Below are 25,296 nucleotides of genomic sequence, written 5' to 3'. Positions count from 1 at the left end.
CCCCACCTATGGCAGTTGTCCGCTGAAATGACCCAGTGGGCAAAAAATTCAGGACATTGAGCACCTTTTGCAAGAGGCTCAGTGCTTGGGAGCACAAGGTGGGTTATGTGAGCACATCCTCCCACTCAGTGACCAGGTCTCGCATGATATGAGGTGGAAACCTATACCTGCCATAGACCTGGTCAGCAGGCATCCCAAAAAGGCTGGTCCTGGGCAAAAAAAAGGCGGGGCCTGGCTATTCTCCTCCTCCTGCAGTGTCCCACGATCACTGCTGCGAGAAATGGGACATTCATCGTAGCTGTATATACGTGTTTGTTGTTTGCGCGCATTTTTATACTGCGCAAGGATGCTTCCGCCTGCTTTCGTGTGGCGGACGTGTTTACGCCTGTGTGTGTCTTTTGGTGTGCACGTTTTTCCCCTATTTGATTCCATGAATACGTGTTGTTTGCTCGCGTGCGAGCCTTCTATGTATTTCCCAGCAGTACTTCCCCAGATACGCCCTCATTTTCACACGTTGTTCCCCATTCCGCATGTTCCGCCCCCTTTTTGGTGTGTGCACTACACGTTGTGCACTTTCGCTGTGCGCGTCGTGCACTGCGACCGGGATGTCGCAGTAATGTATGCGCCATGCGCTGTTTCGGCGCAGCTCCCTGGAAGAACACGCGCTCAGACTTCCATGAATCGCTTGCGAGCGATTCGCACGCATGCGTCAGATTTTTCTCGCTTGCGCCACCGATTTCGGCGCACACATTTTCCATGAATCGGCCTGATAGTTTGGAAAAGAAGCAGCATGAAAGAAATTGTGCAGTTTTAAACTATTATTTTGGACATTTCCTTTGATCAGAGGTCAACTACCAGCTCCGCCCCCTCTAAACCCTGCCTCCTCAGACACCGCCTCCGCCCCACCCTGGTCCTTGTGGGATCCCCCACCAAATCTTTTCCAGTTCCACCACTGTGCTCAACTATATAGTTTAAGGTCAGATTGTTATGAAAGGCCAGTTTATTATGTAATCTTGGTTCTTATCATGGCATTGCTATAAGAAAGTAGTATCTAAGCACATGAAGCTCAAAGCAAAACCTTAATAAATATTTATATAAATTAAAGGGGGAGTATAGGTGTTAAGTTGCTTTAATTGTTCACATCCAGGTTTCTCCATTTAACCAAGCGTATGATCCTGGGCAAATCATTGAATCTCGCTATGTCTTATCTGGAGCCTCTGAACGATTCAGCTCATAGCTTATGTTGATATATCATGCTACCTAGAAGAACAAATTAAAACCAGTTGCTCCTTAGATAATATTAGTGCCATTCATATATTTCATAACACAAAGTTATTCACCACTCTGCTTACTTATGGCAGCATCTTGTAATGTCACTTTCCATGGTGCCTCTAAGTATCAAAGACTAAAGACACTCCTTGCAACTCCCTCTTCTGTTGGTGTCAATGCATATGCAAATTAGGAGGCTTGTGTGTATTTGGCCCTATAGGGCCTGGACAGAGCTTGAATAGGTGAGCTTTCTGTAGGTATAATGGTCCTAAAGTTTGGTTATTTTTTTGTTCTGTGTATGTGTTAAAATGCCAATATCACTAAAAAGTTGAAAGGGCACGCAGATGTCCTATGCAATCACTCGCATCATTACTCCATCAGTGGAAGCCCTACTCCCACAGCTAACTGGCCCACAGCAGAATGTTTACGGTTGCTTGTTACCTGTTTAATTTGCAGTGTTTTGGAAATTATTTTTAAAAATTGAAGAAAAAAAAAAAGAACCGACCACGAAGGGACTCGAACCCTCAATCTTCTGATTCGAAGTCAGACGCCTTATCCATTAGGCCACGCGGTCTTCCATAGTTCAACTTGACAGCGCCCATTTTTCTCATAATTATGGTATATGGGATGTTTTTATTCTTCATGTTCACAGCCCTTTTCCTTCCTTTTTAAACAAACATCCAACCCTATAGAGCAGGTGTACAAACGAATCGCATAAAACGGTTTTCTAAATAGAGTTCAAGCACACCCACTAATACAGTTGTCGGTGTTAAACGTTGCAGCAGATCGTCTTGTGGGATATTCAGATCTTTAAACGTGTACCCAAAATACCCTCTGCCTGCGTTATAAATCTGGCTGCGGGCATCCATTGTCTCCACCAGCCATAGGGACGTATCCGTCAAGTGGACGACAGCCGACAGGTGTCGCTGTGTAAATAAAACATCCCATTGCAGGGTGCCATTACCTACCCTCGTCACTTCTCCTTGTTCCATTGTCGAGAGGACTCTAAACAGCCATCCTCCTCGGGTGCCGTTCCTAAAGAACACGTTACAGATCCTTTTTTAAAGTAGTACAAAAAGAGAGCCACCTCGGCATTGACATCAGCATCCCCGTATTTTTCGCACTTCAGTCTCTGTAGTCTTTAAAAGGTGGATTTGTCAAACGCTATCTAGGCCAAGGCATAACATGACATGGGGCCTCATTACGAGTCAGGCGTTAAGGGTTTTACCGCCCCGTAAACGGAGACGACCCTTAACGCCTGATTACAAGGTCCCTTTGCGGGATGATGATTTTAACGCCTGCTTTTTGCAGGCGTTAAAAACCATGCCGCAAAGGAACCTTGGTGCTAAGTACGGTGCCGCAATTTGCGTCACCGTACTTAGCGCCTTCCCCATTCCCATTATGCCCTATGGGGCAAAAATGGGAATGGGGAAGGGCCATGGCGGAGGAGGGAATTACCACTCCGCCAACCTCGGAATGGGGTGGTAATTCCCCGTCTGCCATGGCGGAGTCGGAGAGTTACCGGCATGGACCATGGTGCTATTAGCACCATGGTCCATCCGCCAGGGTCGTTATGAGGCCCATGGGCACCCATGAGCTACTGTAGACGGCTGCACCAACCCAACACTGGAGGGTGGAACATTCATTGGGCCTCATTACGCGGTAGGAGGTAAGGGTTTACTGGCACCTCCATATTCCGAGGTCCCTTAGCGGGTCCCAGGTGTTAAGGACGGGACCCGCTAAGGGACCTCAGAGCCAATAGCGGTACTGCAAATTGCAGTACCGTTATTAGCTACTTCCCCATTCCCATTGGGTCCTATGGGGGCTCAAATGGGAATGGGGAATGGTTCTCAGAATGGGGACTTACCGGGTCCTCCAAGGTTGGAATGACCCAGTAGGTACCCATTCCGAGAACCCGGATCCAGTGGGCCTCATTACACGGTAGGTGGTAAGGGTTTACCGGTACCAGTAAATCCTTACCGCCTTATTACGAGGTCCCTTTGCAGGTTGGGGAATTTAACGCCTGCTTTTTGCAGGCGTTAAAAATCCAACCCGCAAAGGGACCAGGGTGCTAATTACGGTACCGCAATTTGCTGTACCGTAATTAGCACCTTCCCCAATCCCATTATGCCCTATGGGGCAAAAATGGGAATGGGGAAGGTCAATGGAGGAAGGAGGAATTACCGCCCCGCCAACCTTGGAATAGGGCGGTAATTCCCCTTTCCTCCAAGGCGGTACCGGTAAATTACCGGCATGAACCATGACGCTAATAGCGCCATGGTTTACCTCCTACCATGTAATGAGGCCCATTGTGTACATGTTGCCTGACAGTTTTTAAAACCGTATTCTTTTAGTTAGAATGCTGATACCCTGTGGTCATTTTGGGTATAGTTTGTTTTCTTTTTGATAACGCCTTTTTCCCCTGAACACAGCGCATATTCCCACCTGTCTTTGTCACGGTTTTTGACTTTGCACTCATGATGCTCTGTGATTCAGAACGCCGTCCACACAATTCACTGAAGGGGGAGCGCGACGAGACCACATAGTGCCAGACGCCCCACCATTCCGCGAACCGTTACGGAAGTGAGATAACGTAATTGCGATCTATCCGAAAACATATCTGAACACTCCAGTAATCAGGAGACATTGGGCCTCATTACACGGAATGCAGTAAGGGTTTACCGGTACCAGTAAGGGTTTACCGGTACCGGTAAACCCTTACCGCCTTACCACGAGGTCCCTTTGCGGGACCCGACCTCAACGGCTGGTTTTACCAGCCGTTAAGTAACGGGCCCGCAAAGGGACCTTGGTGCTAATTACGGTACCGCAATTGGCGGTACCGTAATCAGCTCCTTCCCCATTCCCATTGAGCCCTATGGGGGCAAAAATGGGAATGGGGAAGTGCCTTGGTGAATGGGGAATTACCGCCCCCGCTTACCTTGGAGTAGGGCGGTAATTCCGCCATCCACCAAGGCGGACACGATAAAATACTGGCGGCAACCATGGCGCTAATAGCGCCATGGTTACCGCATACCGTGGAATGAGGCCCATAATCCACACATTCGGTCTATCTAATCGTGCTACGTGAATACAGATCACAGCGCCCCTGCAGGCCAGAGAGAGAGATACTGCAACAAAACAGTGACGGGCACAGTCCCAGGTAAAACCTGCTATATAACATATATATAGATATATATATATCCAAAACAGGCCAGGCAATCTATACAATATATATATATTTTCAATCTCCAAGAGATTATAAAGGCTCGTGGCTTATAGTCTAAAATCCCCAGTGTTCTGTGCAGACATGAGCTCCTCTAGTGATGAGGGAAAGGCTCACATTAGCCAGAAGAGGAGCGATGCGGAGATGACTCAGGTCCTCCAAAAAGCCCTGGGGGCCTCGTTGTGACAAGGGCCACAGCAGATAGCTCTGATGGAGGACTGGCTCAAGTTCTCACAGGGCCTGGAAGAGATCAAAGGGCTAAAAGCACAGGGGAAAACAAAAGGGGGCAGAAAAGCAGCCCGCAGGGCAGAAGAAGCCCACACCCCCCCCGGGCACATCACCAAAGAAGAAGGGTGGTAAGAGAAGGAGAGTAAGAGTAAAGGCGGGCCTAGCAGGTGGTAGAATAATTCCTCAGACACCTCTGATGAGGGAGAGGAGGACTGGGAGGAGGAATATTCAGAGTAAGAGGTATATTCCATATCTTCATCAGAAGAAGAATGCCACAAAGCGCCAAAGAAAAAGAGGAAGGAGGAGGAGACAGAGGAGGATGGTGCAGGTGATGATTTTGATCCTGAGGCACTAATCCACCCAAGGCCTTCCGAGTGGGAGCCACCAAAGAAAATAGAGGCCTACTTGAGAAAGTGCCTGAGGGCGCCCCTAGCTAAAGTGACTAGGAGTAAGATGAGGGCGGAATGCCCTAGACCTCACCTCCCAGAGGATGCAGCAGATACACCTGGGATTGATGACAAAATGATCATGTTCATGAGCAAGTACACCAAGGACTTGAGAAAAGGACTAGATAGGTCCTGGCGATCATGCCAGGATAAAATGCTGGACATGACAGGGCCCCTCACTAAGTTTCTATAGATTGGCGAAGAGGCCAGAGAAAAGGGGGAGCCAGTGGACCCAGCGATTCTGATCGGGTGGGACCAGGGGCCAATCTGTATGTTGGGCAACGCCAACCACACGATAACCACGGAGAGGAGAAGGTCTCTTCTGGTAAAGATAGACCCGAAGCTAAGTGAACTAGCTTCTTCGGAGTCGGCGTCGACCGCAAAGGGATAACTCTTTGGAGATTCCTTCATACTTTACTTTACTTTAATATATTTGTATAGCGCGGCCATGAACCCGAAGGCGTGAGGGCACTACAAAACACATAAAACAGAAAACAAAAGACAATGGGCCTCATTACACGGAAGGCGGTGAGCCATGGCGCTATTAGCGCCATGACTCATGCCGTTAAAATACCGGCACCGCCTTGGCGGAAAGGGGATTTACCGCCCCATTCCAAGGTTGGAGGGGCGGTAAATCCCCCTTCCGCCATTGCCCTTCCCCATTCCCATTTCTGCCCCATAGGGCTCTATGGGAATGGGGAAGGCGCTAATTACGGCACCGCAATTTTGCGGTGCCGTAATTAGCTCCGAGGTCCCTTAGCGGGTTGGTTTTTAACGCCTGCAAAAAGCAGGCGTTAAAGCACCAACCCGCTAAGGGACCTCATAGTAAGGCGGTAATGGTTAACGGTCACCGTTACCATTAACGGTGGCCGTTAACCATTTCCGCCTTCCGTGTAATGAGGCCCAATGTCATGAAGCAGGGCCAAGCGAAAATATCACAGGCAAGAAGGTCGTTTGATGGAACAGACATGTCTTTAGTCTTATTTTAAAGAATTCTAAAGATTCGATAGATCTTAGCTCCAGCGGCAGAGCATTCCAAGCTCTAGGACCAACAGAGAAGAAGGCTGAATCGGTTGCTCTGACAGTGTTGCACTTAGGTTCAGATAAAAAAAAACGAATCATTAGACCTAAGTGCTCTTGTGTTGATTCTTATGGGTAATAGCTGTTGTAAGTAACCAGGCATTTTCCCAGATCTGCACTTATGGACAATAGTCAGGGTATGAAATAGAACTCTGGCGGCCACAGGCAGCCAGTACAGCTCACGTCTCGCTAGTGTAACATGATCTCTGTGTTTGAGTTTCATAACGGCTCTAATAGCCCCATTTTGACAGATTTGTAGCCTGTTACTTTCAGATTTATTAATTCCCATAAGAAGGCTCGAGCAGTAGTCTATTTTAGAGCCTACTATTGCTCTCGCAATAGTTTCTGCATTATCCTGAGAAATAAGAGGCCTTAGATGTGTTAAAAGTTTAATGTAGTATGCACAAGAAGAAACAATACTACTAACATGCTGTTTCCTAGAGTTTTTACTTTTTTCAAAGGTTTGATGGATTCTTCACCCAGCTGGAAATTGTCGTACTGTGAGCCAAGTTTAATAATGGTATGCGGTGAGCCAACTACCAATAGTTCGGTTTTGGATTTCTTTAGTGCCAGCTTGTTATGAACCATCCAGGTTTCAATTATAGTGAAGACTTTATTAATGGCAATTTCATCCAGTCTGAGACCCGAGAAGCGGGATGACACATTGAGTGTCATCCGCATAGTTGGTAAATATGATATTCTCATGGTCTAACATTGCAAACAGGGGAGCCGTAAATATATTGTAAAAGCAGGGAGAAGTGCAGGCACCCTGAGGAACACCACAGGTAGTAAGAATGGGCTCCGATTCGGCATTGCCTTGGAAGACTCTGCTAACACGGTTGCTGAGAAATGACAAAACCCATTTGCATGCTAGTGGGGAGAAATTAGCCACTTCAGACAACCTGGTGGCCATGATATCATGGTCCACCAGGTCGAAGGCTGCGGAAAGATCTAGCAGCATAAGTAGAGAAGGCTTCTTGTTATCCATACGAGCCATCAATTTGGATTTAAGTTCGAGCAACGCGGTTTCAGTGCCATATCCAACTCGGAAACCCGACGGATGGTCATCAAGAATGGGATATGGCTCTAGGTGCTCAGCGATCTGTATGTATGCCACCCGGTCCAGAATCTTAAGCAAGAATGCTGTGTTGGTGATAGGGCGGTAATTGTTTGGCATGTCGACTGAGAGTCCAGGTTTCTTCAAAATAGGCATGACCCAGGATTTCTTAAGATCCTGAGGGACCGTGCCGGTAGAAATAGAGGTGTTGACAAATTGGCATATGGCAGTAATAAGAGAAGGGGCACAGGTCTTAATTATCATAGTGGTGTGCATATCATTTTTACATCTTGTAGGCTTGAGTTGGGTGATAATGATTTCTAAGTCCCTTTCTGTTATGGGGGAGAGATTAAACGAGTTAACAAAGTTCGCTAACTGCTATGCAGCGCTGGACAAGGCGCAGGCCTCACTCAAAAGAGTATTTGGGAGAAAGATTTTCAGGGAGGGCCAGCAGAGGCAGGGGTCGCTCCGCTGGCCGATTCCACTTTAACAGATCCTACCAGGACAGAACGCAGTGGCGAGATCAAGAGGATCGAAGACAGACCCCCTTCTTCCCATCAAGGGGCCGAGGAAGGGGTAGAAGCTGGTGTAATGGAGAGCACCAACAAAACACCTCATGTGAGAGCGAACAGCCCACGATTAATTACCCAAGCAGTAGGGGTAAGACTAGCAGAGTTTACACAAAATTGGCACACTCTATCTGGGGATACTTGGATAATAGAAACCGTTCAAGGTTTTCTCATAGACTTTCTAGAGGCACCTCATCAGAGGAATCTTACAAGGGGTTTAGAGCTAAACAGAGAAGACAAATTATTGCTAGAGGAAGAGCTGAGAGGGCTAGAAAGCAAAAAGGCCATACGACTAGTAACACATTCCTCAAGAGGTTATATAAGCAACAGGTTTCTTGTGAAAGGGAAACACAATGTAAGACCAATTATAAACTTGAAAGGTTTACATGAATTTGTGGTGTACAGGCAGTTCAAGATGGAAGGGATACACCTGTTAAGAGATACCTTAATTCAAGGAGATTGGCCAGCCAGAATAGATCTAAAGGACTCGTATTTAACTATACCCATAGCAGAGGAACATTGCAGATTCCTAAAGGTTCATCTAGGGAGAGTTGACCTGGGAGTTTTGATGTCTGCCCTTCAGCCTGGCATCCACACCATGGGGCCTCATTACGACCTCAGCGGTACTGGGCCTTCCGAGTTCGGAAGGCCCGGTAATTCCTCCCTCCAAGGTCCCGGACCAGGTCCTTCCCCAATCCCCCTCAAGCACCATAGTGTTGAACGGGAATGGGAGAGGGAGCAAACAACGGGCCATTATGAGTTGGCCTGTTTGCTCCCTCTTCCCCTCGCGGGACCCGGTAAGCATGCCTGGTTTGACCAGGCGTTGCTTCCTGGGTCCCGAGAGTGGACCTCGTAATGAGGCGGTATGGGGTAAACGGCGCCAGCACCTTTTACGGCGCCGTTTACCCCGTACCGCCAGGGTCGTAATGAGGCCCATGGTGTTTCACCAAGATATTGAAGCCAGTGGTGACACACCTCAGGAGTCAGGGAATAAGACTCATAATATACTACTTAGATGATATATGTCTGATGTGTCAGGAGAAAGAAACACTACAAGTACAGGTGCAGTCGACAATAACATTGTTAGAAGACCTGGGGTTCCTAATAAATTGGGAGAAATCCAAAATAGTACCGGAACCGTCAATGGAATTCCTGGGATTAATAGTGCACTCTATTCAGGGATCTCTCAGTTACCCATTGCCAAGGTGAACGACAACAAAAAGCAGTTAAGAGACACCCTAGCGAGAGGAGAAATGTCACTGAGGGACATCGTAAGGTTAGTGGGCCGACTAGTGTAATCGATCCAAGCAATATTCCCAGGACCAATACATTACAGGGCACTCCAGAGGTTAAAGATCAGACACCTCAGGGGAGGTGCTTCATACAAAACGAATGTTACCATCTCCCAAGAAGTGAGGGAAGAGCTGGAATGGTGGCTACAGCACATGGATGCATGGAACGGGAGGGCCATTTTTGGTACATCACCCGGACCTGGTCATCGAATCTGACGCCAGCAGATGGTTTGATCAGGAGACGACTCTCCACATCAACTGTCTGGAGTTACTGGCAGGGTCCTTCGCAGTGAAATGCTGGACTCGGGAGAGGGCACAATGTTGTGTCCTGCTAAAGATGTGAAAATGTGAGGAAGGCGAGGCGCGCACTCCAGTTCCCAGTCAAAATATACCTGATGCAAAAAAGTAACTGGGTTAAATCCCAAGAATCTCCAAGTATTAACAGGGTTGAATCCCATGTGCGCGGCTCGCCTTCCTCACTTTCACATCCTGCTAAAGATGGACAATGGGCCTCATTACGAGTTTGGAGGTAGCAATGCCATTTTTACCGGCATGGCTACCCCAAACTCGGGTCCGGGTCCTGAAAAATGGGAATTACCGCGCCATTCCGACCTTTGCGGGCCCGGTAATTCCCATTCCCGGGACCCAGACCGGTACGTCCCCATTCCCATTTGAGCCCCCCTAGGGCTCAATGGGAATGGGGATGATGGTAACAACGGTCCCGTTAATAACTGGACTGTTGCTACCATCCTGTTCTGCTAGCGGGTGCCGCTCTGCACGTCTGGTCTGACCAGGCGAACAGAGCAGCCCCGCGAGCAGAACTCGGAATATTGTGGCGAGGTAACAGCGCCAGCAGGCATTGACATAGGGAAATATGGGGCTCACTCAGCAAGAGGAGCGATGGCTACCAAGGCATTCAACATAGGAGCCAGAGTAGAAGACATTGGCCCTCATTACGTGTTCGGCAGTAGCCATGCTGCTATTGGCGGCATGGCTACCGCCGAAATCGCGTCGGGTCCTCAGAATGAGGAATAACCGGGCCATTCCGATTTCGGAAGGCCCGGTTATTCCTCCCTCCAAGGACCCGGACCCGGTCCTTCCCCATTCCCATTCAGCCCCATAGGGCTGAATGGGAATGGGAGAGGGAGCAAACAACGGGCCATTACGAGTTGGCCCGTTGTTTACTCCCTCTTCCCCTCGCAGGACCCGGTAAGCACGCCTGGTTTGACCAGGCGTTGCTTCCTGGGTCCCGCGAGGGGACCTCGTAATGAGGCGGTATGGGGTAAACGGCACTGGCACCTTTTACGGTGCTGTTTACCCCGTACCGCCAGGGTCGTAATGAGGCCCATTATGAGGTCTGCAGATTGGTCGAATGAATCGACTTTTAAAACATTGGCCCTCATTACGAGTTCGGCGGTAGCCATGCCGCTATTGGCGCTATTGGCATGGCTGCCTCCGAAATCGCGTCCGGGTCCTCATAATGAGGACCTTTTACGGCACCATTTACCCCGTACCGCCAGGGTCGCAATGAGGCCCTTTCTATTTTAAGCCACCGGAAAGTGTGGCATCGTTAGTGGTGAGTAAGCCTTACCGCAACACTCATTATGAGGCCCAATGTCTCGGCAGTCAGGCACATAAACAGACTGAGGGGGACAAGATCTAGACTACTGGCGGAATTAGCAACAGATTTCTGGGAACTCTGTCTTCAGAGGAAAGTATTAGTGACAGCAGAGTACCTGCGGGCCATCAGAACTAGGTGGCAGATTGGAACTCCAGATACCTCAGGGACGCCAGCGATTGGAAGCTGGACGAGTTGGTGTTTCAAGAACTTATGACTCAATGGGGACCATGCCAACCTATTCTCATCTATACTGAACAACCAGTTAACCCAGTATTTCAGCTGGAGACCGGATCCAGAGGCCGAAGCGACAGACCCCTTCCTGCAAACATGGGCCAACAAACAACCTACGCGTTTCCTCCTTTCTCCTTGATAGCGGGGACGCTATCCCACGTGAGACGGCAGAAAGCATTACTAGTTCTAATTACGCCGGATTGGAGGGGTCAGGTGTGGTTCCTCAGTCTACTGGAATTATCACATCACAGCTCAGTGACACTACCCAGCCACAAATTCATTTTTTGAGACCCCATGTACCTCAGCCATCCACTAGTGAGCTCAGGCAGGCTCAACCTAATCGCATGGGGGATTTCAGGAGATCTTGGGTTAGGCCAGGACTATTGAATGAGGCTGAAAGCATCATTAACGAATCCTGGGCACCAGGAACACACAGGGCCTATAAGTCTGCATGGGCTAGATGGAGTAGCTAGTGTTTAGAGAGGAGTATTCAATCCGATTGAACGGATGTAGTACATGTAGCTAATTTCGTAGCACAATTGGCACCAATGGAAGGCATACAGAACAATCAATACGGCCAGGTAAGCGATATCAGCAGATCACCCGAGGATCGAAGGGATAGCGATAGGTGAACATCCCCTGATCTGTAGACTAGTAAGGGGAGTAAAGATGATTAGACCCCCTAGTGAAAAATATACTCATGTGTGGGATGTCGACACAGTTTTGAAATTATTTCTATCATGGCCAGATAATCAGGAACTATCCGGGAAGGCTATTTCAGGCAAGCTAGCCATGCTACTATGTCTATTGGCTTGTAAAAGGTCATCAGATGTCAGAGCATTTGAGATCAACAGGAAGAGTGTGTCACCAAACGGAGTGACCTTCCTCATAGCGAGGAGAATGAAGACAGGTTTGAGATCCATATCTTACAAATCTTTTCCGGGACAAGCAAAACTATGCCCAGTCAGATGCTTAGCAGCATATGAGGATATGACATGGATATGACATGGGAAGTGAGACCTCCAGGAGTATCTCAGTTACTAATAGCTATTTGTAAACCTTTTTTTCCATTACACCGGCTACCGTAGCCAGATGGCTTAGATGGTTGATGGAGCAGGCAGGCATTGACGTAGGGAAATATGGGGCTCACTCACCAAGAGGAGTGATGGCTACCAAGGCATTCAACATAGGAGCCGGAGTAGAAGACATTACGAGGTCTGCAGATTGGTCGAATGAATCGACTTTAAAAACATTTGAATTTAAACCAACGGAAAGTGTGGCATTGTTAGTGGTGAGTAAGCTTTTAAAAAGCATAATCCGATCCTCCGGTCTTGACACAGAATTCAGATTTTCAACACATTTGTTCCAGAAAGTCATAATTCTATTAAAGACACAGAGGCAAAGGATTATCCCACCCTATCAGTCGTAATAACAATGATGGAATGTAAAAAGTAATGGAATGTTTTACATGTGTTTCTGCAAGTATTGAAATGGTTATGATGAATACATTAGAACGTTACAGATTTGTTAAATGCACAAAAAGATAATAGAAATTGTGGTTGATTTTATGATTTTCCCACCCTCTTTCAACTTACAGTCATCGGTTACTTCATATATCTATTAGGTGCGGTTGCGGACAGCAAACAATCCGAAACTGAAGATGTATATGCAGGGAATGGACGGGATTGCAAAGTTCACTGGACACATTCTCAACTAAGCAAAAAAAAGAGGAAGTGAAGTAGAGGGACAGTGTGGTTTAAGGAGAATGACTATGCTGATTGGTTAAGGTTATCATATGGTCAGTTTGAGGACCAATAAGAACAGAACAACCAAAGACTCAAAAAAGTAGGGTTATTGTACTTGAGTCTTTTTATTTTTTGTTTCATGTTTTATTGGTTTCTAAATTTGCTGCTGAAGTAGTAAAATGGAAAGAGAAGCATAATCATTTGCCTCTGTGTCTGTAATAGAATTATGACTTTCTCGAACGAATATGTTGAAAATCTGAATTTCCAGCACTCCCGCTCACCTGCATATAAAACCATCACACGTGACTTGGAAACCGGTGTTACGTACTATTTGGTATCCCATACCCTTCCAGCATCCCCTGGGCTGCCTTCGGAGCCATCGCATATTGACTGTATTAACCTCAGCACCACCCCCTTTGAATTGCTCTGATAATAAAATGTATTAACACGCTTCAGTGGCAGCCTCGTATTTATCCACACAACCTCCTTGGGTGCTATGGGACACCAGCACCCTGGAGGCCCAGTGCCTCAGGGGTTTGCCGGGGGACACCTGGCCTTAAGTGGGGGCAGGGCGGGCCATACCCTGACCATGCAGACCCTTGCCCCCTGAATGGCATGAGGGCCCCACGGCATCATAGCCTGGAGGCTCGTGCTCACACGGGTTGGGCCTGCAGGCCTAAATGAGAGACGGACTCAGTCATTTGTCTTTGGGACTCTGCAGCCGTTCTGATGCACGTGCCTGCAGGGGCTCCTTTTATTAGCTTGGGCCATAACACAGTCATGGTCCATCTTAAAGGGCAATACACATGGGAGGGACACATCCCATTAAAGGGGCAACACACTTGGGAGGGTCACACACCACAGCAGTCTCACATTGTAAACATTTGGGGGGTAATTCATACTATTCGGCAAACAAGTGGAGCATGCGGCTGGCGCACAGAGTGCACGTGCGGCAGTCTGCGCCAGCTGCGCGCGCCAAAACCCATTTAGGCGCACAGCGTATTCATGGATTTATACATCCATAAGCAGCCGTGGCGCAGAGTGGCGCAGCGACCCTGCAGCAGTGCCAGTTACGGCCCCAATCCCGCCCCGTGCGCCAAAAACATTGCACAAATCCAGTACATGGCGCAAAGGCCAGTGGACCAGCATACGGCCCCCCAACCAGGAAAACGTGTGTAAAACTCCCCGCGCACCTCTCGGATTACACGTACCCCGCTTGCGCCAGCAAAAACATGTGTAAAACTTGTGTAAAACTCCCCGCGCACCCCTCAGAATACACATATCCCCCTCGCGCCAGCTAAAACGCGTGGAAAACTCCCAGTGCACCCCTAAGAATACACGTCCCCCGCTCGCGCCAGCGAAAACGCGTGTAAAACTATCCACGCACCCCTCGGAATACACGTACCCTGCTCGCGCAAGGCCTATCGTGTGTAAAACTTCACACGCACCCCCGGAAAACACGTACCCCGCTCACGCCAGCGAAAACACGTGGAAAATGTCCCCCCTGTGGAGTGGGCTGGCTGCGGAGCATGCCCAGGGGTGATGGGCTGCCTGCGGGGCATGTCCCGGGGTGATGGGCTGCCTGCGGGGTATGGTCTGGGGTGATGGGTTGCCTGCACGTATTCTGAGGGTGCACGTGGAGTTTTACATGCGATAGGCCTTGCGCGAGCGGGGCACGTGTATTCCAGGGGTGCGTGTGGAGTTTCACACGCGATAGGCCTTGCGCGAACGGGTACGTGCATTCCGAGGGGTGCGCGGGGACTTTTGCCCGCGTTTTCGCTAGCGCAGGCGGGTAAGCTTATTCCGGGGGTGCGCTGGGAGTTTTACATGCGATTTGGCAGTGTGGGCCCTCCCCATGCCCTGCAGGCAGCCCATCCACCCTGACCATGCCCTGCAGGCAGCCCACATGGCACCATGAACTTGTGAGCCCCAACACATGCCCCCCCCACCAGTGACGGGCACCTGTCAGCAGGCCCCGACTCATGTCCCCCACCCACCTTTGACGGGCACCTGCCAGCAGTACTGACTCATTGTCCCCCACCTACCCACCATTGACGGGCACCTGCCAGCAGGCCCCGAATCATGTCAGCCACCCACACACCAGTGACGGGCACCTGCCAGCAGGCCCCGACACATGGCCCAACAAACAACATGTCATGAGTAAACAGACCCATGTCCCTAATGCCAACCACAATCCCCCCTGCCCCCCACTCCAAGCACGCAAACATCCACTGTGCCCACTCCCAAATTAACCATGCCATGACATTTTTAAAAGAACCACCATGCCCATGCATAAATGCACAACACATGACTGAGGCAATGTTCATTGAGACATGCACAAAACCAATGATAGAACACAACACCAATCATGAAGTTAGAAATGATTAAAAACATAATGAAGTAACATAGAAGAAATCAAACTTAAAAATCAATATACAATGACAGATATAAGCAAAATATGGTAATCCAATGGAAAACAAATAAACGTCATGTTGAATAAAAAAGTGGTCCATTGCCAATGTCAATAGGAAATATATAATCCAAATAAAAGAAAACCATTGATCTATGGGAAAATTGGAAAAGAAAGTATGTACAAGTCTGCAACTATATACAATGGAAGTCCAAATGGTCCATGATCCACAAACAATAGGAAACCTACAAAAAAGTCCTATGAATAAAACACGATATACATAAAGTGGAGCAATGTCCATGAACTCCAAAATAAAGGAAAAAACAAAGGAAACCTAACACTAATGAACTATATACAATGGCGGCGGGCAAGTCGAATGGCTCACTTGTTGATGTTCCGGGCCAGGGCATCATCAAACTCCATGTCGATGTCCCGGAGGTGGGCCTCTTCCCTGGCCTCGAGGTCTCGCAGGGATGCAGTCATGGCCTGTTCCAACTCCCTGGGAGTTGCCTCGAGGCACTCAGCCTGCCTCAATACCCTGCGCATGGAGTTCTCCGCCCTGACCATAGTGAGCTGTGCTTCCTCCACCCGCTGCTGCTCCACATCTATCCGCTGGCCCAACCGCTGCCACACGGAAGACACTCCCAATCCAGGGTCCTCCTACATTCCGGCTGATGCCTGCCCCTGTGATGGTGATGGCCACGAGCCATCTTCGCTCTCACCTTCAGCCAGCTGCTGCCGTGCATGTGCCCTGCCTGTCGATACCTGTACGTCCTCCTCCTGCTGGGGTCCAGTTGTTGGGGTGGCCACCCCTGCTGGACCTCTGATTCCCGACTGTGGCAGGGATGTGTCCTCCACCAGCCTGGCCGCTGGGTCAGGGACAGCTCCATAGGGTGCCCAGGTGATACTTGGGCAGGAAGATGGCACGGAGGACAACTGGCACATAGGGGGTGCAGTTGAGGAGGGAGTCGCTAGAAGATCCAGCACACAGAGAAACCGAGTGCTGGTGACCCGTCCTAGTAAACCGACGCAGTCAATGAGGTATTCGAAATGACGTGCATTGTCCTCACAAGAACCCTGCACATCATCCCGAATACCACGTTGACGCAATGCCACACCAGCTAGGACAGGCTCAACACGGTCCCGGATTGCCACGTCCGCAGGGAGAGTTAGGCCAGTTGTTGTGTGCGCATCCCCTCCCTGAAAACGGGTCTGGACGGATGCATCCATGCTGGTGCCGGATGATGCAGTCACAGGATCGGGGACAGGATTACACACAGGCACCTCTGCGGCGGCCTGCACTGCCTCCTGTCTCTGGACTGCACCACTAGCACCAGTGGAACCCTCCCCTCTAGGCTCCGTGCGTGGGCCTTCCACGGCCTCCTCCTCAACCGAACCCCCCACCAACCTGGATGACTCCGTGCCATCTTCCTCCATAGGCCCTTGTAAAGGGCTCAACTGCCCCTTCTGCTGCCGATGAGTCCACCTCCAACCTCCGCCTCTTGGACCTTCCCTCGGTAGCTGCGGCCACGGACGTGGCACCAGACTCCTCACTCCCCGAAGACATGACAACCTGGGAGGGGAGCTGGGCCTTGCATCTCCTGCTGGCGGTGGGATCCCTGCCGCTGTGCTCCACAGCACCGTTTCCATCCTCTTCATCAGTTGACGCTGCAGACAGGGAGAGACAGAACACAGGCATCAGGGCACTGTACAATGGTCTGATACACACATGACAGTTGCACACGAGTGGCAGTCTCAAACTTCACAGTTGGCATCACACTCCCCAGCACACATATCAATTGAACCCACACACATGCGCAAATTAACAGGAATCGTGCAGCAGGCAGCAGCATCCATACACATACAACAGCATGAACATCAGAAGGTTAGCCTGACGTCACATGCAACACGGGGAGTGCCGAACAAATGCACACATGCCACCAGACATACATACATCTGTACATCTCCACCACCTGTCACAGTGCAATCATCGGCAAATATGTCACATCTGCCAATGGGGTTCCTACATGTCTGTGTCACATGCATCCATGGTGTATCACATTTGCACATGTCAAACACACACACATGCACATGTATGCCGTGCACGTACATGAAGGTGGAACCAGCATTCATGTGTCACACCCCAACCATGCCATAGTACATGCACAGAAATGCTAACATGTGTGCATCCCCACATGCATTTGTGCATCATGCATTTGAACACATACACCATTGATGTGTCTCACACATGACTGGACTCACATGCAGCAGGCTCATGTCCCTGCACATACACATCCATACATGGACCTTTCAAGACATATGTCTTAGCTGCACACACCTGGCACACCTCAACATGCACTGCGTCCAATCAGCACACATGGACACTTACCGCTCGACTCTGGATGGGTATGCCGTTCCAGGACCCTCATCTGATCGTTGGTAAGGCGGACCCGGCACCCCTCTGCATCCGCTGCCTCCAAGAGGCACCGGGCCTTCCTGAGGGTCCTGGACCTGAAGTCCTCCCAGCGCTTCCGGACGTGTCGTCTTCCAAAGAGGGCGTCATAATGCACCAGGACTTGCTCCACCAGGATACCAACTTCTGCGGCACTGAAGCTGGTAGCCCTCTGCCTCTCTGGCTGGGGGTCGCCAGTGGTCTCTTATGGTGTTTGCCCCGACATGGAAACCCCAAGGCAGGTGTGGGTGGGCAATTGGATCCTGATTCTGGGCTGTGGAGCGATGGAACTTCAGTCAGGAGCCTTCTGTTCCAGCAGGGGTGGTCAAAGCAACTGGACCCCTGCAGATGGCTGACGTGCAGGCACCAAATAGCAGGGCACCTGGCCAGAAGGCAGGCAGGCAGCAGCAGATGGCTGGAGGGAGTCGGCTCGGGGCTCTGGGGGGCAGGAAAATGGCTTTCTGAGCAGGAGCGTGGTCTTCCATGTGTTGTCGCATGGCCAGTTTGATACGGAGTGATTTGGCACGTGAAAAAACTGCACGTCAGCGTGTAATTCGAGGAAAGGCCCTTAGCGCGTAAGCGCGTATGTGACGTAACGTGCGCGCAGGTGTTTCCCTGGCACGGATTGAAGGTCCCACGTGGGTTTCCATCGCTCTGTATGTGCTTTTCGTGGAAAGCGGGGCGTGTGTTTTCCAGGCGTTGGAGTTCACACGCGATTACTTCACAGCGGCTACAGTGCGTACTTCTTCTTTTGGCATGGGTGTTGGTTACGCCTTCTTCTTCTACGCGCAAGGCAGACGGTGAGTCGCACACGCTATTTTTAATAATGCGGGTGGTCCCTGTTAGTCGCGTACCCTTTTTTTCCGGGCATACTAGCCTGCGTGTTGCTCACGTACGTGTTTTTTGTGTTCCTGGCTGCCACAGCATACTGCGTGTGTTTTTTTACACGCACGTGGGCTGCAGGAGTCGCTTATCTCTTTTTCTTGCTTTTTTGGGAGGCCTGAGCGTTGCGTGACAAGTCATTTCTCCTAGGGGGCCACAGAATGGGACATTCATCATAGCTGTATATACGTGTATATACATGTTTGTTGTTTGCGCAAACTTTTGTAATGCGCTGGGACGCTACCGCCTGCCTTCGTGTGGCGGACGTGTTTAGGCCTGTGTGTGTCTTTGGCCGTGCGTGTGTTTCCCTTATTCGATTCCATGAATACGTGTGGTTCGCGTGTGTGTGGGCGTTCCGTGTACTTCCCAGCAGTACATCCCCAGTTACGCCCTTATTTTCACGCGTTGTTCCCCATTCTGTGCGTTCTGCCCCGTGTTCTGCCCCCTTTTTGGTGTGTGCGCTAACGTTGTGCGCTTTCGCTGTGCCCGTCGCACCTGTCATTCTGGATGTTGCAATGACGAGAGCCTGTGTGCGCCACGCACGGATTTGGCGCACATCCCGGGGAAAACACGCACAGGCCCTTCCAAGAATCGCACGCTTGCTTTTTCACGCTTGCGCCAGCTTGCGCCACGATTTTCGGCACACATTTGTTCCATGAATCGGCTCCTTGTTTTTTAAATGCTTCTTAAGGCTCATATTTGCCTCTTTCCCCACCTTCTTGGTGTCGCTGGAAAGCACCAACCATTTTCAAAATGAGCCTGCCACTGCGCGAATTTACATGCTTTTATATTAATGCAATGGATCCTTCTGAAGCATTTCACACTGCGTTTATAAAACCTTTCATAAAAGCAAGAGGGAAGTCTTATAAACACGCTGAGTGTTTATGTGTTGCGGCGCTGCGTGCGCGATTGCCCTAGACAGTCAGGCCTGACTCCCAGGGCAACCTCATCATGGTGGCAATGAGGATGGGATTTTTCTTGATGAATACGGACTGGTCCTATGGGGGCTGCAACAGAAGGTTGATAGCTCCGATTGGCCACCATAGGGTGCATGGGGACTCTAAGGGGGACGCTCTGGCGTGGGTGCAGAGCTGCTCTGGAGGCGGCGTGAGGGGAAAATCTGCCTCTAAGATACGGCGTGGTATAGAAAGATGGAGAGCACACCACATTTGTGACTGACGTGGGCCAGAGGGTGTGAAAGAATTGCCGCAGCCCAGGCTGCCCCCCAGCTCTGTGAGATGCAGCGCCATGGTCAAGGACAACACTAGGAAACTCCATAACAGAATGGACCAGTATTATGGAGAGCTGGCCCCCACCATCTGCCCCCCAGGTACTGGCAGGGGCCACTGTGGGAGCGCAAGTGCAGGATTCTCAAATTTCACTCACAGACATCATGGGAGCTATATAGGAATCCAGGTCCTACTTTGAGGAAATAATCAATGGGCTGGCGTTGGAGGCGTCCTTCCTGAGGCAAGAATTGAGGAAACGGGCATCGAGGGTGGGAGAAGAGGAACAGCGTATCTCAGACTCTGAGGATGCTCTTCAGAAGCTAGAGAGGCAAAAGGCTGCAGGCTCCCAGAAGGTAACACACCTGGAGCAAAGAGCAGAGGATAGTGATGGGAGGCAACGCAACAATCTCTGCATCTTAGGGCTGCCTGAGAAGGAGAAAGGGACCAGCATGAAATTCTTCTTGGAGGAAAAGATGGCCCCAAAGAAACTTTTAAAGTTCTTTTCAATGGAGAGAACACACAGGATCAAAGCAGGTCACCCTGTCCCAGGCACCCCCACCCCCCCGGCATCATAACCGCAAGACTCTTGAATAATAGAGACCGCAACAGTCTGCTGCAGATGGCAAAGGCCACTGGCCCAATGACCTGCAATGGTCACAGAATTTGCTTCTTCCTATATTAGACCAGGGAAGTTCAGAAGGCCTGCCAGTCCTTTGATTTGGTGAAGAAGAAGCTGATAGCACTTGGGATCAAATATACCCTCTTTGTTGCACAGCGGAAGGTTTACAACGAGAGGACAGTTCACCTCTTCCACAACCCTACAGAAGCTTTGGCTTGGCTGGAGACTCAGATTGTGTTGGCACCGGGACATAGGCTGCTACAGGAAAGGACCAGGCTGGAAGCCATGCCTGGGGCATATCCACTTTTGTTTGACTCACAGACCAAGGAACAATCCGCTAGCACGGAATCTGTGCTGGAGGCAGGTGGTGATGGTTGAACATAGCCTGGAATGGTACCGGCGTACAGCTGGTTGCTGCAACACAATGGGATCATGAGGCATAGGTGGTATTTGATATGGATCTTGGCTTGCAGCGGCTGCTTCAGCGAGCAACCTGCACCTGGGTGGTGGCATTTTCTCGTGTCCGTTTGACTCAGGTTTTGAGTGACAGGTGCTTCATGTTGGGGGAAGTAAGGGGTGGGGGAAGGGGACAGTTCTATAGTTGGTAATTGGTTTGAATGCCATGCTTAAGGACTCTATTGGTGGATTTGGGGGGACTCAGGGTTGGAGGTTGGGGGAAGTGGAGTGCGGGTGGGGGTAGAACCTGGCAGGGATAGATTGCTGATGCGGTTCTTAGGGGGATGGCTCATGAGGGGGGTCCCATTGATGACCTGGAATGTGAAGGGGCTGTTTTCTAGCGTAAAGCGTAGGCTGGTGTTACAATTTCTCAATAGGCAATCGTCCGACATTGCACTTCTCACAGAGAAGCACCTTGCAGGGACACAATGCAAATTATTAAGACGAACAAATTATAAAATGGCGGGATTCTCGAAAGGGTTGTGTGGCACCCTAATACTCAAAAGAGGGTCCCCTTCCAGCTCACAGAAGTGATTTGTTATGGTAAAGGGTGAATTGTGGGGTGCCACCTAGGGCTTGGTGGTGGTATACACAGCTTCCTCGCTTGTACTCCGCTACTAGGTCGACACATGCGTGATGGGGGGGCACTTTAATGAAGTTATGGTCCTGGGTCAGGATAGACCCCAAATTGGAACAAGGAACCCCAGGCTGCCCACTAAATTAAGCTCCTTTGCCTCAGCTCTGGGTTAGGTGGACACAGAGGAGGTTGCACAGGTCGGAATGTGGGTACTCCTTCACTGGGGTTCACGCCTCTATGTCGCGTATTGATTATTTCTTTGTCCCATCCTCTATCATCCACAGGCTTTTCTCTGCAAAGTTCTTAGCTAGAGGTATCTCAGAACATTCCCCGTTGGTCATTGAACTCAACATCATGCACATTAAGCCCACTACAATGTGGCGCCTGAACACTTACTATTTGGGGGTGCCCGACTTTGTGGTGTAATTGTCCAGCAAAACGTCAGAGTTTTTCTCCATGAATGATGGGATAGTAGATAGCCAAGTTACCCTGTGGGAGGGATATAAAGTGGTGCTTAGAGGGAATGTGCTTTCACTGGGGGCGGCTACGCATAAACAGAACGCTGGGCGGTGGAGTAGGAGGAGGCAGCGGCTAAGCAGGCTGAAGAAGGATTCCTCACCTTAGGGGCACCAGCCTTGCTGAGGCCCTGGTCACGGCGCAGGAGGTGTTTTGAACACGTGTGGCCTTAGTCAATGCTAGAGGGGCACACTAAACCATGCGTAGACAGATTCATGAATCTGGGGACAAGGTGGGCAAAGCATGGTTGGAGAGATGGGACAGGGGAATGGGTATTTTAGACCCATAACGGATAGTCGAGGTGGGGGGTCATTAACGGAAGACCTAGGGCCTCATTACACGGATGGCGGTAAGGATTTACCGGTACCGGTAAAATACTGGTACCGGTAAATCCTTACCGCCTTACTACGAGGTCCCTTTGCGGGTTGGGGGATTTAACGCCTGCTTTTTGCAGGCGTTAAAATCCAACCCGCAAAGGGACCTCGGAGCCAATTACGGCACCGCAAAATTGCGGTGCCGTAATTAGCGCCTTCCCCATTCCCATAGAGCCCTATGGGGCAGAAATGGGAATGGGGAAGGGCAATGGTGGAAGGGGGATTTACCGCCCCTCCAACCTTGGAATGGGGCGGTAAATCCCCTTGCCACCAAGGCGATGCCGGTATTTTACCGGCATGAGCCATGGCTCACGACCTACCGTGTAATGAGGCCCCTAGACATGGCTGGGGCATTAGCTGACTTTTATGAGGCACTGAATAATACTTTGAGTGGGCGTTCCTGGACGGAAAGGATGGGTGCTCTTGACTCGGTGACACTTGCAAGACTCAATGCACAGAAGAAGTCAGCCCTGGAGGCAGACATCTCCGAAGAGGAAATTACAACAGCGCCTTCAAGCAGGTAAAACACCTGGGCCTTTAGGACAGATTTTGTTTTTCTTTTTCTCCTACTGGGGGCCACCGAAACAACTGTGCCCAATACAACTTCTGGGCCCAGACAAACCTTGAGTAAACTACAACACAACTTCAGGAACTCAGAGATCCTGCAAAAATTCCCAAACATGTACAACAAACTACACTTGATCTCTGCAAAAAGGCCAAGATGCGAGACCTACAAAGGCTTTGCCTGAATGACTGCTGGTTGGCAACTCCCCAGCTGACTCGGAGCAACGCTCTGCTGCAGACCCCCAGATTCCCCGGCCAGGAAAAGCATTTGCATGACCAGCATGCCCGGCAGTATGGTAAGTATTTTTTGCATGGCTCCGCCCCAAGATTTCCATGGATCCCAGAGCGCCAGGTCCGAGACGGCCAGACACAGACTGCAGAGCTCCACCCAGCTAAACTGCAGCCTCAGCCTGGCACTGGCCCGTCACCTAGCGGCAAAAGTCACCCTCAGCTGCCCAGGAGATGCTCCCCCAAGTGTGTCCCCCTCAGATAAGGCTGGGCCGTTCTGGGCCTTTTAGGAGTGAGGCAGGGCAAGGACAGTGTCCCCCATCTCCTTCTTGTGCTGCTGCTGCAGGCAGAGTCTGCCAGGCTGGCTGGCTCCTTTGCTTTGCAGCTCCCATGAAAAGCAAGCAAAAGGGCAGACTTTTTTTTCATCCCAGTGACACAACAGCACCTTTTCCGAAACACTGAAAGAAAAAAAAAACACATTTAAACAAAAAAATATTGCAAAGTGCTCTTCTTTCAAGATTTGCTCAGTCTTTCTTTTTCACAGCATTGTTTTCCCCGAGTGGGGAAGTGCACCAGTCCTGGAAGTACTGCAATACCAAGTTGATGCGTGGAGTGGATAGAGCAAGCTCCCATTCCATCTCCCGGTTCCAAAAATCAATTTAATATATGGTCCCCAGATAGAGGACGTGTCAGATATTAAACTGATAAGAACAGATTTTTTTTAAAAAGATTTTTTTGAACGGTCTCCACAACTCCCCTTACAACCGTCCCTTTCCTCCAGCAAGGTAGTTTTCACTACTTGTGACTATACGCCAATTAGTTTGCTAATTAAAGGTTTTTCACGAATCAAAATAAAATTTGGTTTAAAAACTGTCAAAAGAAAGACTTCGCGCAGAGCGTTCCCTACCCAGATTGACTATGAGGTCAGCGTCCTCCAGTTGCTTTGTTACCAACGATCTTTTGCATCCTCTACCCCTTGCTCTTTGGCATCAGGCAATAGTATGTGTAAATGTAACATAACGGGAGACCTACACATTCCTGTGCGGATATGTGTTTGTGCTGTAGCACTAACAGTGACCTTGCTTTCCATAGGCCTTCTTTTGCTGAAGACACAATTTGATGAAACATCTTTTTCTCCTCCTTCCCTCCTCCCTCCTGTATGCCCGTTAGCACCGACTCAAAAGTAAGGTTATGAGACTCTGTAAGTGTTTGCACAAGAGGCAGAAAGGAATCCCACACTTCTCTTGCAAAGTAACAGTTCCACAGGAAATGGAAGGTGCTCTCGTCTCCCGCACAACTCTCTCTAGGACATTCTTTAGACCTGGCTAGTCCTCTTCGGTGCATAAACACCTTTAAAGGGAGTGCATCCAGTAGCATCCAGTTTAAGTCTGACTGCGTGTTGGTTACTTTTGCCGAGGAAAAAACCTTCCAGACTATGTTTAATTTTTCCCCTCCCAAATTTCCCACAGGTTCTGGTGTTTCCCCAAATCTGATGTTCTTAATTAAATCTTTTGGTTCTACCCATTCTTTTATGAGGAGCTCGGCCGGCTGTACAAGTGGGAGAAATGTTTTGAGGCATTTATACAATACTGGTAAATCTTGTGCTTTTGGCAATCGGTTGCTCCTCGGTATTACCTGAAACTTCACAAGGGTATTTGCCGTAGCATACCTAATCATATCAGCGGCCAATGATTTTGAGTGTTTAACTGTGCTTATGAGGAATCCCACATAATGACCGGTGAGGAACTGATCCAAATTGGGGACTCCTCTCCCACCTAAGGTCTTTAGCTTATACATTGTGGACCTTGATACACGGTCCATTTTTGATCTCCATAAGAAGTTGAAAAAAGTTCTTTGGAGCTTTTGAATTTGTCTATGCTTTGGAGGGAACACTAAAGCCAAAAATAGTAAAAGGGGTAGAAGTACCGCCTTCATCAGTAAAACCTTCCCCTCTATTGATAAGAAAATCAATTTCTGGGCAATGAGAAGCTTATCTACTTTTTGCGCAATATTGTCCCACTGTTCCGCCCCATCCATTTGTTGGTTGAACACTAAGCCCAGGACTTTGATTTTTTCTGTCGTTCTATTTGCTGGGCATGGTGCTAGGTTGTCCCACACCCCTAATGTCATTAACTCACACTTGTGTGTGTTCAATTTAAATCCCGCTGCTCTACAAAATAATTCTGTTTGTTGCAAAACTTGATCTACGGATTGTGCATCTGAGCACA

General features: G+C 49.6%; 1 non-coding gene and 1 pseudogene across 1 annotated transcript; both read right to left on the bottom strand.

The window, feature by feature from the left end:
- Positions 1-1,770: 1,770 nt before the first annotated feature.
- Positions 1,771-1,843, bottom strand: TRNAR-UCG (transfer RNA arginine (anticodon UCG)). The gene has a single exon. It is a non-coding gene; the product is annotated as a tRNA-Arg (tRNA).
- Positions 1,844-23,630: 21,787 nt separating this feature from the next.
- LOC138460400 (U2 spliceosomal RNA) lies at positions 23,631-23,801 on the bottom strand (annotated as a pseudogene).
- Between the last annotated feature and the right edge of the window lie 1,495 nt (positions 23,802-25,296).

The sequence above is a fragment of the Ambystoma mexicanum genome, chromosome 1p (genome assembly GCF_040938575.1).
Source record: "Ambystoma mexicanum isolate Mex_15411 chromosome 1p, UKY_AmexF1_1, whole genome shotgun sequence".
Classification (NCBI taxonomy): domain Eukaryota; kingdom Metazoa; phylum Chordata; class Amphibia; order Caudata; family Ambystomatidae; genus Ambystoma; species Ambystoma mexicanum.
This window is presented reverse-complemented; position numbering and strand designations above follow the sequence as displayed.